The sequence below is a fragment of the Miniopterus schreibersii genome (genome assembly GCF_964146895.1).
Source record: "Miniopterus schreibersii genome assembly, chromosome: 6".
Taxonomy (NCBI): Eukaryota; Metazoa; Chordata; class Mammalia; order Chiroptera; family Miniopteridae; genus Miniopterus; species Miniopterus schreibersii.
Genome location: NC_138107.1, coordinates 37,293,724 through 37,310,166, shown reverse-complemented (window position 1 = coordinate 37,310,166; position 16,443 = coordinate 37,293,724). Strand labels below are relative to the sequence as shown.

Genomic DNA, 16,443 nt, shown 5'->3' with positions numbered 1-16,443 from the left:
AGTTATTTATGCTTTTGTTAATTTACATATATCCAAGCTCAACTCTTGATTTAGATATTTAGAAAGTAAAGTACCTGGATCAACATGGAAATAAACCAGAGACTCTACAAACTCTGAGCTTTTTTTTACAATATTGTAAATATCTTGAGGACAAATGTTATGTCTATATGTCTTTATAATCTCAAGACCCACAGTTTATCAGACCTATAATAAGAGTTAAATAAATGTTTGTTGAGTATCAGCTTAGTGTCTTTGAATTTAGACCAACTTTTATTTCTACCTGGCTGTGTGATCCTTGTAAAATCACCTTTCAAATGAAAGGAAGACCAATTCATTTTTAAAGTCCTTTAAAATTCCAAAGTCTAGAATTCCATTATTTTAATTTTCTACAATAAGGCCTTCCCTGCATTACAATTTAAGAGTCTCTCTCTTTGTAGAGCACCACTGGAGGAATTGTTCATCAAACAAGTGTTGCAGTGAAATGCATTGTAATTTAACCAAAGAGTAATTTAACCTACTTTCATTACTAGAATATGATCTTTGTGGGATGGAGTATGTTGGAAGATGATGATGATTTGCACTGACTTACTGATTGTGATAAACCGGTGTGATTTTGTGATATTGGTGAACAGTTTAACTAACACATCTAAAAGCAGAAAAAATAAGTACTGAAGTTTTTATATGCAACAGATGTGAAGTGTTGAAATCTTCAGTAAATAGTGGAACTTAATTTGGAACAATATCTTTTCTCAAAAACAATACAGGAGTTCTGAATTACTGCGTTTATTTTAGGCAGACATTTGATGTGTAGCCTATTCCAGGAGTGGGAGGGTGTAACCATGGGAAGCACCTTCTCTTGTTGGCAAGGAAACGAAAGCACCAAGATGCTAGTTTACAATAGTGAACTTGAAGAAATAGTACGGACATTCATATTGTGAGCAATCCCCAGGGTAACCATGGATAAATTGCACATACAGACATCCACAGAGTTGCTATGTGCGTTTGATGGAAAATGCATCTTCATGTCGTTTCTATGGCAATCATAAACAAATCTAACTGCTCTCAAATCAACACAGCAGCTGCACATACAAACAGATAATGTTCAGCAAATTCTGGAGAGCTTTAGCATACATCGGTAGTTTGGTTCTAGGCCTGCTTGTTTACAATAACAGAGCAAATTGTTGGATAACATTTAGTTCCTATGTCAACTCCTAAAGCTTCATTTCAGATTTGACTTTGTTCGTGTTCAATAAGGATTTTAAAGAGAGTAGTAATGAGGTTAATTTTCCAAGCAGAAAGGCTGTCTCAATAGTGTTTTCATTTACCACTGTAAGAAATAGGGGGGAAAAGCGTGCTCTATACAGAAAAGGTAACTGGTTGAGCACTCATTTTAGTTAACAACATAACTATTTATTATTTTTACTCTTATTATTTTCTTGTTAGCATAAGATAAACATTATACTAGATACATTTTATCTATTATTTTATTTAGTTCTCACAACAAACCAATGAATTAGGCCGTATCTCTATTCCATTTTACAGAGAAAAGAATAGGCCTAGAGCAACTAAATAATTTTTCCAGATCACACAGCTAGTAAGAGGAGGAGCTAAGCTTTGAACCCAAGCAAACTTTTATTATTTTAGATTGGAAGAGTCTTTTCCAAATGGCACACAGAAACTTAATGCTAGAAAAGAGATTGTACATTTGTTTACATAAAATTTTTTAAAAGTTTGTATGGAGAAAAAACAAAGTCAATAGAATTTTTTAAAAACTACAGTAAATTATGAAAAAAACACAGCCCACAAGGAAGGGTATATTTCTCTAGTATATAGAGAGTACTTATAAGTCAATAAGAGAAAGATCAAATATACAATGGAAAAATAGGCAATGGATATAAATAGATAATACATGGAAAAGAAAATACAACTGGCTCTAAAATATATGAAAGATGCAAACATCACTCTCAAAAAAAGAAATTTAAATGAAAATGACACCAAAATTTTTTCTCATATTGGAAAATATCAAAATGGGATAATAACATGTATTGACAAAAGTGTTTAAAAAATGCATTTGTATATTACCGATGAGGACATAAATAGGTACAAATCATATGGAAGATAGTATGGAAATAACTGTCAAAATTACAAGTTCATTGACACTGACTCAGCAGTTCTCCTCTAGAAATTTATAGCAAACATAGTCGCATACACATTTGAAATGAAGTGTACATAAAATTCTCACTGCAATAATAGAAAAAATGAGGAAGTAATCTAAGTATCTATGAACAGGAGACTGGTAGGTGAATTGCTGCGTAAGCATACTGTGGGAGGTATAGCTAATATTTCGTTACCCTGAAGAATCCCTGTTCATGGTGTTGGCTGGGACACTCAGGCTCTGTACTCATTTTACCTCATTCTGCTCTTTCCTCATTAGCCACCTGATTTCCTGCTACTGTAACCCTAGTTCACTTGAACAGCCCTCTGTATTCTGTCCATTTCTTTTCCTCAGAAGATGACCCTCTCCTTAGTTAAAGCCACTTCCGTGGAAACTTGAAACAGTGTTCCAGCTGCAACCTACATCCCAGGCTCATCACTTGACAAACAGGACAACAGTGTCTTTTTAGGACGCTGAGCCCCATAAATGTCCAAATACTTCATTTTAATTTTTTCCCCTGGATGCCAAGTTTTAATCCCTTTACATATATCATATGGTGCTAGATTTTTTTTTCTTTGGGAGCATTATTTTAGTTGCCATTTAAATGTGCAGAAAATGTTGATTTTATATTCACTTGTTCAGTAAACATTGATTGCATACTTGAATTTACCAAATATAAGGAGTGGTGCTAAATTGGGAAACACAAAGAGAAAGAATGTAGAGGCTCCTATCTCAATGAACTAATGGCCAATAGGGAGCAAGGAAGACACGGTAGTGCTATAAATGGAGGTGTTCCCAGGCAGTGGAAAGGGGTGCCTAATTTAACTTAGCAGGTGGGAGGTGGGGCGCTAAAGGCTTCAGAGAGAAAGTGAAAGTTGAGCACAGATTGGGAGCAGACAGGTAAGTGGATAAAAGAGTGAGATATGATCAGACATTCTCAACAGTTTGATATAAATTACTTAATGGGGAATTTAAAGGCCCAAGAGAATTCTTGTTACTTAAATTTCACTAGCTGATGTCATATAGTAAATGTTATCCACTTGGTTATTTTAGTCTTCAAGAGCATTCACATTGGATCAAAATGAAATCTTTGTTCTTCTTAGAGCATAATAGAATGTTGATTTTTCATCTCTGTTCTTTTTTTTAAACTGATGACAACAATGAATAAGTTCTCTCGCTGAAACTACGTTATCATTTTTTTGTAGACAGAAATGTAATTACTGAAGATGGAGTTGAGCCAGGCCACCTGAATTAATAACCAGCCTGAATCATCTTCCTCTAAGGGAGAGTGGAACAGAACTGTTTATTGACCACAAATGGTCATGACCTTTGTTATCTTTTGCACTCAAAATACCACAGGAGGAAGTCAACTAAACACCATAACATTTAAACTAAGCAAGAAATGCATGTATACAATTCATGAGTACAAACTAACACTTTTCTGAATTTGCACCACTATTTTTCAGGTACCATAATTGAAATTTGCCTATTTAACATTTCTAGAAAAATACTATCCTTTTTTTTGTTTTATTATATTGCTACTACCTTTAATGTCCCACATAAAAATTTCCTTTCTTTTGGCTTTTATTACTTTTATACCAAGTGGACATAAAAGAGAAAATATCCAAATTCTCACTTTGCAGTCATGTATAGGAGCTATTCATACTTAGTTTGAGAAATAAATTCTCAATAGGCAGATTAATCAAATGGTCTGTTCATAGCTTTGATTATCTTTGCCAAAGCTAAAGCCAAAATATACAAGGCAAATATCCAAGATTTGATTTCACACTACTTTGATTGCAACAATAGAAATACAATTCAGAGTAACTCAATTAATTAAGTAATTTCTGAGTCACTTTACCAAAATATTACAAGAACAGTGAGTAGCTGGTCTCTTGGGGAAGTAGAAACCAGGAATTTAAGTGCCATCAAGACTATTTCTTGGTCTCTCATTTCCATTTTCTTTTGTGTTTCGGCTTTGTCACTCACTCTGGCTGAGATTTGGTCCATCAGTAGAAAAAGGCCATCCCCAGCTTCATTTAGAAATATTCCAAGAAAGGGCATTGATAAGCTCAAACTGGCTCATAACTATCCAAACATTAGGTCAGAAAACTAGGGCTGGAACAGACAGGGAAAAATAATTTCCAAACAGAAGGAGATGCTGTTGCTATGAAAAGCAAGAGACTGGGCAGACAAAACTGTCAACACTCTGTATGAGTGTTAACACATCAAAATTGCATCTGTTCAAACTGTAAAAATAATTCTCAGTGAATTTTTTCATTTTTATATGCAAAATTATTAACTAAGGTAGCAGAGTTGCTTGAGGACAGATGTATCCTTAGGGGCAAAATCTGTTATTTGCTGTTTATTGAGTGATATTAGCACAAAGCATAATAGTGCATGTTACTGTGAATACCAAAGCATTTTAGAAAAACATAAACTGTTTTCACATTTTTGGTCTTCTGGTAGTTATTATCTATGAAAACTAACAAACTTGAAAATAAACATGCAAGAAAGAATAAAATCATTGGAAAAAGGACGGATTTTAAAACAAAACTCAGGATGATGAGTCATGCTTTGCAAAGTTCCTTTCTACAAAAATATATATATATATTAGTCATAAACAAATAAGCCAATACTTTATTATTTTCTGGGAAAATCAATCCAACATTCACTCATTTATAATTGAGCAAGTATTTTTTGAGTGCTTTATTAATAGTAAAAATCTGTGTTGGAGGACAGCATCAAATTTCGGTATTTAAGGAACATATAGTTATTTAGGCACTGTAAAAAATAATTGTGAATAGATATAATTTTAAAAAGTAGAAACTTTTGCCAAAAGGGGCACATGGAGAGATATGGACAATTGCAAATCAGAAGAGAATGAAACATACTTCCAGCTAGAAGGACTGAAAAAGACTTTTATAGACAAAGGATATTACAATTTGTTGTCTGTGGTGATGTTTACCATTATACAGTTTCATCTTCTTTTATATATTTAATCTTGAAGACATTGTTCACCCAATTAGAAGTTATAATTATGAAGATAATTTTGTTACCCAAAACGTCTTTAACAGTTCACTCATCTTTCTCTTTCTTAAAATTCCATTCTTGAGGAACTGTCGTTTGGTGGTGAGTGGTAAAAGTGAGAATACTTTTTTAGACATACTAGAAATATTTTCACTTCGTAGAATTTTTTCTCACATTTAATGTATACAAATACACATGAATATAAATATGCATTATAATTTATTCATGAAGTAACTATTGGGAAAGTACTGTATTCATTTATTTATTCAACAAATATTTAATAAATGTTAAGGCTGGTAAAAATGACAGACTTCCTGCTCTCATGGAGATTACAGTCTGTGGGGGAGACAAATTTATAATCCTGTAGGAATGACCATAAGTAAATGCAATACAATGAATAAGTACAATTTGAAGTAGTAAAAAGTGCTTTGAAGAAAATAAAATGCAACAAAGGAATAAAGAATAATAGAAAAAGACTCTAGGCTGGACCAAATACACAGAGAGGACTTAATGATGAAACAGAGAAAAAGGAGAACACCATATATGTGCAGTATACTATCATAAGATACCATACTAGTTGCTGAGATTTATAAAAATACATGTTTGGTATGGCCTTTACTTGGAATGTACATTTTCAGTTTAATTGGAGAAAGAGACATGTGCATTATAACTAAATATGTAGAATAGTACAGTGAGTACTCTTTAGCTGGGTATAAATTATCAGAGTGCTTGCATATAAGACTGAAATATAATTTATTATTTCATGAACATATTTGATTATGCGTGAATAAATTATTAAATTAGTACCTAAGAAAATATTCTTTCCAGTTAAACCCAATATTAGTATCTTTGCCAGTGGATCTCTTGCATGTTGCTGAAGCTACACTGATGCAAACTTAGTTCTTCTTCCATGGTTCCAGCCAGAAAACCAGAGCTCACACTTGCCACCTCTCCTGCACTTTCCCCACATATTTAGTCCATCACTAAGGCCTTATACTTGCTAAATTTTCCCCAAATTTTATTCAATCCATACTCACAACTTTTCCTAGCAACCTTTCTTATGAAATTATTAGTTATGAAAACTAATGCAATATCCTTCTTATTGTTCTCTTGCATCCACTCTTGCTTTCTTCCATCATTTCTTTTTAAGTTGGTCAATGTTAATTTTAGTTCCAAAAAGTTGAAATCTAATCATCCTATGTAATAGAATAAAATAATCAGTTTTTCTGGCTTTTTCTTGCTTGAACCTGACAGGTCAGTTAGCAACTTCTGCTTAATCCTGCACATATATATGCTAATCATTAAATGAATCTAAGGTTTAGCCTAGAAATTCCTGAAATAACCTGCTGAAACTACCTCCCCAAGAAGATAAGAAAGGTATGTATAAAAATAATGATCACTTATAAAAAGATTTATAGGAACCCCATGACTGAGACCACAGCAACCAGAGTTTGAAGGTTTACTATCTCCCTTGGATCCTTGCTGACATCCAGATGTCTGTGGTCATCAATCCTGACCTCAAACCCTTCCCAGTCCCTGCTTCCCCTGACATAAAAGAAGGCTGAATTCTGTATTTTTCTCAAGATGGTTCTTTAAGATGCTAGTCCACTATCTTCTCAGCTTTCTGGCTTTAAAATAAAGTGACTTTCCTTGCCCCAACTCCTTGTCACTCAGCTTATTGGCTATCCTGGGGTGGGTAGAATGAGCTTTCACTGGATTATACCTACACCTTTTCATCACTTCCCTTTGTCATTTGGATTTGGAAAGTGATAATCTTTCACCATGAGCCCTTATGACTGACCTCTTTGCTGCTCACAGCATGCTCTGCTTGCTCTTTGCACTCCATCCACAATGGGCTCCTTTCAAATCCTAGAACATATGATGCTCCTTCTTGCCACAGGACTTGGTCAGGAGGTGATCTCTAGATGTTTTTACTAGTCTCTGCTGATTCTATCTGCTACACCTTGCATGCCTCGAACGCCTGCTCATCTTTCGTATCTCAGGTTGTTTCTTTTCCTCTGCGCAGTCTTCCTTGATGTAACCTCATAGAAACTTCATTCCTTTAATATGAACTTATCTCCTTTCTTTCCTTTTGATTCAAACTGGCCTCATCCAACCCCCTGATTCACCTGCCTCCTTTGTCCTTCTAGGACTACTCTCTTAATCATTAAGTCCTCAGGACAAAGAGGTTCTGGTCAGCATCAAATAATCTTAGGAATGAAGCCCTGAAGTCTGTTGACCTCAGAGACAGAGTTTCCATCAAACTAGAGATAACATCTATGCCTCAGTTGTGTTTCAGCTCCACACCCAGAAAAGTGACAAAACCAGACAAAGTGAAGCCATGGCTGACATCAGGACTAGATGCAATTACCAATGACCTCCTACCTTAGCTCGGACTAGTCAGTCAAGACCATGACCCTAACCACAACCCTAACTCCCTTAGTCACCATGATTAATGATTTTTCCCCTATGTACTCCATCCCCTACAAGCCATCAGGGAGCCAAGTCTTTAAACATTAGCTCACCTCTTTTGGGGAGTGGGCCACTCCCTAAAAATAAACCCTTACTCTTAGCCCCAGACTCCTGTTCATGACTTATTGTGCTTTGACGTGTGCAGGCAAACAGACCCCTTTAATTTGGTAACATTGACTCCCTAAGAGCTGCTGTGCATCTTTCCCCAAATTGTTATTATACTTATACTTTTATTTTTTTTGTGATCATTTTGCTTTCTGTTATTATTTTATTAATATCTGACCATTATAATGTAAGAGCTAATGAAGATAGGGACTGTGCTTATTAACCTAGCAGAAAGCCTCGTATGCTATTTGTTGGTTGAATGGTTGAAAGCATTTGAAGATGTTCACTGAATGATTAAAAACATCATTATCCTTAAAGCTCTAATAAATTTTGTCATTTTCTGCATTGTAAGGGTATAGCATTTAATGTACAAAATCATAAACTTTTTTAAATAATTGGGATACTGACTTAGTATGATTGAGTGATAGATTTATCTGGAATGGGAAAGCGATAACCTTTCAGCACTATGGTTCTCTAATGAGGAAGATATTTTATTTCCTCCAGTCTTTTCATTTACTTTCAAGAAAATTTAAATTTAAAAAGAAAATTTAATAAGATGTCTAATAACAGGTTGTATTTTACATTAAATACATGATTTTCTACTTGTTAGAATGAATCCAAAAAAGGGTTTCTGACTGACCAGACCAGACCAGTCATTTTTTTTTTTCTTTTTGCCTGTAGATATAAATGATACCTGTTTTATTACCAAAGATATGTCATTTATCTTTAAACTTCTCCTAAGCTGGAAAAGGCTCCAGAAGTGTTATATATTTATCTGATTCAGACAGATGGAATAGATTCCAACAACTCCAGCTTTTTCTGACACCACAATTCCTATCCCCAACCTACTGTTTCTTCCCAGGTGCACAGTCATTGTGTTTACACTCATTCTAGTACGACCTTTAAGACTTGAAAAAAAGTCTTCCCTATAGGGACCTAACGTCATGTAGATTAACTACTCTTGTGTAACTTGAACAATGAGGAAGGAATGATGATTGTTTTTTCAATTTTATCTTTTAAGAACTCATTAGCTCCACAAAATGGAGGTCTCCATAATTCTTCTCTGCCCACAATAGTTGCTGGAGAAACTTTTTTTAGAGATATACTAAAATAAAAAGCACACAAAAACATCTACTAGTTACATATTTTAAAACATGCTGACCAAATGAGCAGAGAAGTTGCTGATTCCAAGAGGGTACTGTTAATCAAAGGTAGTGCTTTTATTTAATTTTTTATATATTTGCACATAGGTTTCACAAAGGATTTTTTATATATTTGCACATAGGTTTCACAAAGGATTTGGAATGTTCATTTCTGTTTAAATGATCCATTGCTGCTTAACAAACCATCTCAAAACTCAGTGGCTTAGGACAATGAAAATCTTTATTTTGCTCATTAGTCTGCAAGTTTGCATAGCAGGAGATGGCTTATTTTGCCTCCATGTGGCATTGGCTGGGGACTATGTGGATTGCCAAGGGACTGAAATACTGCTACCAAGACGACCTACTCCTGTGACTGGAAAGCTACTGCTAAGTAGGAAGCCAGTGAAGACTGTAGACTTAGGACCTTGTTTCCTCTCTCCATGGGCTTTGCTTGGGCTTCTGCACAAAATAGCAACTGAGTTCCAATAATGAACATCTCAAGAGAGCAAGTGAGAAGAGCATGGCATTTTATAACCTGGCATCAGATGTTACATGAGTCATATTCTGCTGAGTAATATTTATTTCCCACCCAAGTTCAAGGGTGATAGTAGGGATCCCATCATTTGATGGGAGTACGTTTGATGTCAAATTATAAGAACAAATGGGACAGAAACTTGTGTCCACCTTTGGAAAATACATCATCTGCTCTTTACCCACACAAATTTACATGCAAAATATAGTTATTTCTCTCTCAAGAGTCTAAACAACAAAAAAGTCACACCTACATATTCCTTCTATATCTTAGGCTCCCTGTGAAATTTCCATATAATAAATAACAGTATTGGGATCCTTAAAATCTCATTATTAAAAAGAGAATCTGTGAGATGTATTGAAGCTTATTAGAGGGGCTTTTATATGTCTGGACATTTCTATGAGGAATTGCCTTAGAGATTTCTGATGTATTAGACAATTTTATCATCCAATTCTGGATCCAATCTTTGTTCTGAAGCCATTTCTTAATTTGAAGATCGATTGTCATATTGAGTGGCTGAGAATGAGAAACAGTTTTATTTTTGAACTCAGAAGCTCCCAGTCTCTTTATCTTTAATAGTTTATTACATAGTTCATCTCTCTTGTACTTTAATCAGAGATAGTAGGATGAAGCCAGATGTCACCTTCAATATTCTGCTGGGGATTTTCCTGGGCTAGATCACTGAGTTGATTTCCCTTTTTCACCTTACTGCAGAAATAGTGTTGCCAAACTTTCCACCTCCACATAAAAAGGTGCCCTTTCCTGCTGGTACTAATAACATTTCCCTTGCTTTCCTTTAATACCTCACCATCTCCTCAACTCTCTTTTCACTAAAACTCTTCTCAAAGACTTTTAGGCTTTTCTTAACAGTCTCTTCAGTCCTCTCAGCTTCCCTGAATCTCTTGATCTTAAGGCCAAGGTTATAGTTTTTCCCGTCTTCTTCATCTTGTCACTTTTATTTGTTCTTCTTAAGTTTACTATTCACTATTATTTTCCTCAGGTCTATTTCTGTAATTTATCAATCTTCATGTAGACTAGGATCATATTTAAGTTTAACATTTTCAAATCAAGCTATTCATTCGACCAAAGCATCGGTTCTTTTTTCGCTAAATACCTGTGGTTTGGATTGGACCAAGGGTTTCTTTTCTCCTACCATATAATCGCTGCCTAAATCTTTATTGTTTCTTAGAAGTAAGTTTTGTCATCCAAGCACAATACTGGCTCTCTATAATCAGGGTTACTCTGCTTTCAATGACTCTATTAGAAAATATATCTTGAGGTTTTACTAAATGCTAAGCATTGTTTCAGGTGCTAGAGATGGACAGGAATATAAAGTAAATGCATTTGGCATGAGTCTCAATCTGCTGGCTCAAGAGGGCAAAGAATATAGTATATTTTAATAAAGTTTATTAAAATTGATTTATTAATTCACTAAAAGTAGCAGTAATAAGCTCATTACATGTTAATGTAAATATCATAGTTTATGAAAAATAGCTATATTTCCTAAGCAAAAAGACAGAACAGCGACCACCTTAGTCTATCCCAACTGTTATAATAAAATACCATAGACTGAGCATCTTATGTGCAACAGACATTTGTTTCTCATAGTTCTGGAGGGTGGGAAGTCCAAGATCAAGGTGTCAGCAGATTGGCTATCTGGTAAGGGCCTGTTTCTTAGTTTATAGATGGTCATCTTCTTATTGTGTCCTCATATGGCAGAAAGAGGAAGAGGGCTTTCTAGGGTCTCTTTTTAAAAAATATATATATCTTTATTGCTTTCAGAGAGAGGAAGGGAGAGGGAGAGAGAAAGATAGGAACCTCAATGATGAGAGAGTTGTCATTGATCAGCTGCCTTCTGCACACTGTCTACTGGGGATCTAGCCTGCAGCCTGGGCATGTGCCCTAACCGGGAATTGAACTGAGATCTCCTGGACACTAGGTCCATGCTCAACCCGCTGAGCTACGCCTGGCAGGCTTTAAGGTCTCTTTTAAAAGGGCATAAGTCCTGCCCTGGCCAGATGGTTCAATTGGTTCGAGCATCCTCCTATTTACCAAAAGGTTGTCATTCGGTCCCCAGTTAGGGTTTGTACAGGAGACAACCAATCGATGTTTCTCTCTCACATCAATGTTTTTTTTCTCTCTTCCTCTCTGTCTAAAAATCAATAAAAATACATCCTAGGGTGAGAATTAAAAAAAATGAAGGCATTAATCCCATTAGTGATGGCTCCTCCTCATAGCCTAGTTATTTGCAAAAGCCCCCACCTCCTAAAATATTATATTATCATATTGGAGATTAGGTTTCAACACATATGAATATAGGGGGGACACAAACATTCAGTCTCCATCATTCCAGTCTTGGCCCACCAAATTCATGTCCTTCTTACATGCAAATTACGTTCTTCTCAATATATACATACACACTCTATTAGGAATTTTTTTTTCAGATGCAGTGTTAGTTTCTTGTAATATCTTTTTTTAGTTTTGGTATGTGGGTAATTCTACTCTCACAAATATTTTTAACAAGAATTTATTGGAATAATGTTTCTGTATTTTTAGTTTTTTAAATCAAACTTTTAATGCATTGTTTCCAAACTGTTTTAATAACTAAAGCTTTCTGAAATGTCTTCAAGTATTGTAATACAAGTCCTTACGAGCCCTTCCTTTATAAGCCTAAGAGCCCATGTTCATTGTCTATGGCTATATATTTTATACCTACAACTATAAAATATTATTTAATCTCTAGTATAGACACTGATTTTGGTAAAATATGTGAAGTTCTCTAAATGTTCCTGTCCTAAAGTCCAGCTTGTCTACATTCTACAAAATGCACACAGAATTATGAGGCACTTATGTGGTTAATGAGACAGCTTTTCTTTGTAAATGTCACTGTTATAATCAGACTTTAAAGTGAGGAAAATGGACAATAATGAGTTATCATCAATCAATTGACCTTCTGAATACAAACCATAAAGCTTAAATGCTATAATGGCAAAATCTTCTTGCCCATAATTTAGGAAAAAATATAGATAAAATACCTGGCACAACTAGAATATGATAAGATTGAAAACCCTCTATGTACCTCCCTTTTCCTTCATGGGAAAAACAAGATCCTACACAGTAATAATATGCCTAAAGAGCATTTCTGAGAATGACATTGAAAAAAATCATGTGTTTCTTTTTCCTGAGTAAATTTCATTATGAAAATCTATAAAGACAGTCAAATGCTGTAGTCAAGTGAATAAAGCTTTAGGAAGATTCAGCTTTTGTATACAAAATGACCACCTCCAACAATTTGTTCCTGCTTTCTCTATATTTTGACAATGGACAAGCTGGAGTGGGCCTTTGGAAGGTAACTGAAATCATGGTGTTCCAAATATGTAACAAATAATCTCATTCATTGGCAAGCCTTCCATCCTGTTCTATCCTTTTAAAGGGCACCTTTACATTATTCCTTGTAAAAGGAGAAAATATGCAAGATTCCGCCCAACCTTGCACTGAGTGACAAAAGGTTGAACAATGTAAGGCAGCACACTTCAAAGCGTGGCCTGGAGAACCCTGGCAGTCCACAGAATCCTTACATAGTTCAGGAGCTCTTCATTACAATGTTAACATAGTGTTTATCTTCCTAATCATTTCCTCACAAGAATAGTTTTTCAGAGGCTTCCTGGTATGTGATAATTTCAGTGACTTGAATACAGAATGTGTTTGAGAATCAAGCTTACTACAATTAAATCAGACCTTAAGTAAATGTGCAAAACGTAAAACAAGGAGGCAAGAATAATCCATGTGGTAATGAAGTTGGACAAGTCAGCATGAAGCCATGGTTAGCTTAATATGTAAATACAAATGGTTACAAATGGAAACATTTATAGCTATGTGAATACACACTGGTTAGTATACACATATATAATTCATTGCTATGTCAGTTGAGAGGGCCTAGAAACAATCACACTCTCTTAGCAACAAACACACATAGCACCCAGATCTTGGTTTTTAATACCATTCTCCAATAAAGGAACCAAGGTTGATTCTAGGACTGGGGCAAAAATTGTCCCAGGGACTTTGTTTATCTTAGGTTTTGAGTATTGACAGTCTTTGAGCAAAGATGAAACAAAACTAGGGGTGATCAAGAGGTCAACCAAGGCTTTAGTTACCAAGGTAAAGGTGTGCAAAGACCTTTCATGGGCATGATGAAAAATTATTGGCAAAAACAAACAAGGGTTTTTGATGTAAACTGGCCTGACTCTTAATGAACCAGTGATATAAGGTTGTCTGATAAAGGCCATTGGTCCAGGGATTAACAGTGTCAAATTGTATCTGTCTAATACATTGTTTGTTTATCTATCAATTAATTAATTGAGTCAACAAATTGGTGGGTGCTTATACATGCCAAGCATTGTTTTTAGATGTTGTTAACATTATGAGGCTTAATTCATATCCTCAAACATCTCAAAAATCTAAAGAGAAAAATTTAAACACAATAATTCTTCAATACATATATTACCTGGCCTAATCTTCATAATCTTTATTAACATGGGCAAATCATCTATTAAGAGACATATTTTTTTCACAATTAACATCCCTAAAATCAAAATAGTCCAAACAATAAATGATGTCTTAACATTGTATCATAGTTTATTTGGCCGTACTTCATCTCTCCTTTGTGTTACATAAAATAATGATTCATTTTTAAATCAATGGCATTTTTAGATTACATGAAGTTCAGCATATGCATCTTTTTTGGAATCCATTATTTAATTTAAAAATTAATAGTCTATAAAATGCACAGTAAATTATTTCAGCTATTGATTATGAGAAACCTGGTAGATAGGCTCAGATCTGTGATAATCTTGACCTTAGCTTCCCACCATTGCCACTCAATGCCCAAAATCAGAGATTCCAGAAAGGGAAGAATACCTTCATCAGTCTACTTGGATTACTGGGTTCTTCTTAGAGTTTAATGCTCAGTGTTCTACCAAATGAGGTATGAGAACCTTAATAACTGGAAAGGTGAAGTTAATATTTACAATAATTACAATGATTAAAATTATAGAAATTGGTACTTTTTGAGGCACTAGTAAACTGGTCAATATGCTAGGCATAACTACTAAATTTTTTGCATGAATATTGCAAAAATGTTATTGTGTTATTCACACAATAACATTATAAAGTATTTTTGATGCCCTTACTTTACAAATGAGTGAACTGAGACATAGACTGTTTAAGTGGCTTATCTAAAGCCCCTGAGTGAATAGGAGAGCAGGATTCGAAGCCACACCTCTGTCCTTTAACAGTGCAGGATACTTCCTCCCAGAAACTTAGAGGGGAAAACACGCAACTACAAGCAATAAAATAATGGAACCACCTGAAAATAGTTAAGGATTAGACTGTGTTCTCCATGAGGGAATTTCTAACATACATTATTCAATCAATTATCCCTCTTGATTTAAAAACTAGATTTAACAGTGTGGAGATTGAGTAGATCCAAGTGACAGAGTAGGGTTAATCACCAATAGAAATCTATCCAAGTGGAAAATTAATAGAAATAAACCTGTGGTCAATGAAGTAGACATGTCCCTTAGGGCTGCCAAGAAAGATGTCCCAACTCTGAGTGCTCTAATGGAGAAAGTAGACAAAGAGCAAAGAGCTGCCAACAAAGCTCATTACCTTACGTATGTCCTTAAAAGCCCTCTGCTTTTTGATCTTCCTGTGATCAGAGAGAAAGAATTTTCACTGAGATGGCATGATATTGAAGGGAGGGAACTCAAAGTAAACCACTTGTTTTGCCTGGCAGAATGTCAAATACAAGTTCCAAGTAACTTGCTTGCTTTTGTTTAACATATACTTTTTTTAAAAAAAGCTTAACACAGTAAAAGAGACAGTGGGACATCGTATGTTGTTATTGGTCAAATATAAATGAATTGGTTTTTTTTTTCTTTTAAAGGTATGTTATTATTGTTTGGATTTGAAAAGAAAACCATGAAGCTCTTGATATTTGAAACTGCTAAAAATAATCAGGTTTCTTCTGCCAGATGACAGAAAGGTCATATTTGTGACGCAAACCTTATGATTACATGCAATTCAGACTTCACAAATGGAAGGGTCATTGTAACCAGTGATAAACTTTTATTCATGCAAAAATATAGACTAATATGTCAGGTAGTTCTCCCTAATCTTTTTCAAATAAGTTGTTAAATATACTGGACTTTAGCATACAAATTTTTGAGACTTTGGCAGGAAAAGTATTTTATCTTATTTGTTAACCTATGTAGTCACTTGCCAGTAAAAAAGAAAAAAAGAAAAAATAGCCCTGCCAGCATGGCTTAGTGCATAAGCATCGACCTATGATCCAGGAGATCATGGTTTGATTCCCCGTCAGGACACATGCCTGGGTTGTGGGTTTGATCCCCAATAGGGGGCATGCAGGAGGCAGCGGATCAGTGGTTCTCTCTCATCATTGATGTTTCTATCTCTCTCTCCCTCTCCCATACTCTCTCTAAAATCAATAAAATATATATTTTTTAAAACAACAAAAAAAGAAATTATGAGTGTTTAAAAATTAAATTTATTCTTTACTCATAAAACTATTATTTTTTCAGAAACATTCCCCTTTAAAACTATTTATGTATTTGATTTCCAACTTAAAACAACCATAAAGGGTTTCTAAAGATTTAAGAAATGTCTAGACTCCATCTAGGCTGAATGTAAATTATTTTTAGGTTTTATTTCAATATTTGAAATTACTCTGAAATACATTGTCATGGGAGAAAAGTATTATACCTAATAGCATATCTATTTATTTCACTTCTTATTCACTATACATTCATGTACACAAAGTGCAATCCACATAATGAATCATTACAGCATTCTGCCAAGTGTCAAAACAAAAATCCCTCAAGACTATTGTTTTACAGAGAGCAAATTTTACATGGTCTTGTGTCAAGACAATGAGTGTATGTTTTTGACATTCCCATGTAAAAGTGAACTGCTTTTGCTTTTCCTTATTG

At 34.7% G+C, this 16,443-nt stretch overlaps 1 long non-coding RNA gene across 1 annotated transcript in view; it reads left to right on the top strand.

Annotated features, from left to right (window-relative positions):
• Positions 1 to 3,007: 3,007 nt before the first annotated feature.
• LOC308558480 overlaps positions 3,008 to 16,443 on the top strand; it is a 29,211-nt gene continuing 15,775 nt past the window's right edge. The window contains exon 1 of the long non-coding RNA XR_013999008.1: positions 3,008 to 3,055. This is a non-coding gene — a long non-coding RNA (uncharacterized lncRNA). The remainder of the gene's footprint in view (positions 3,056 to 16,443) is intronic.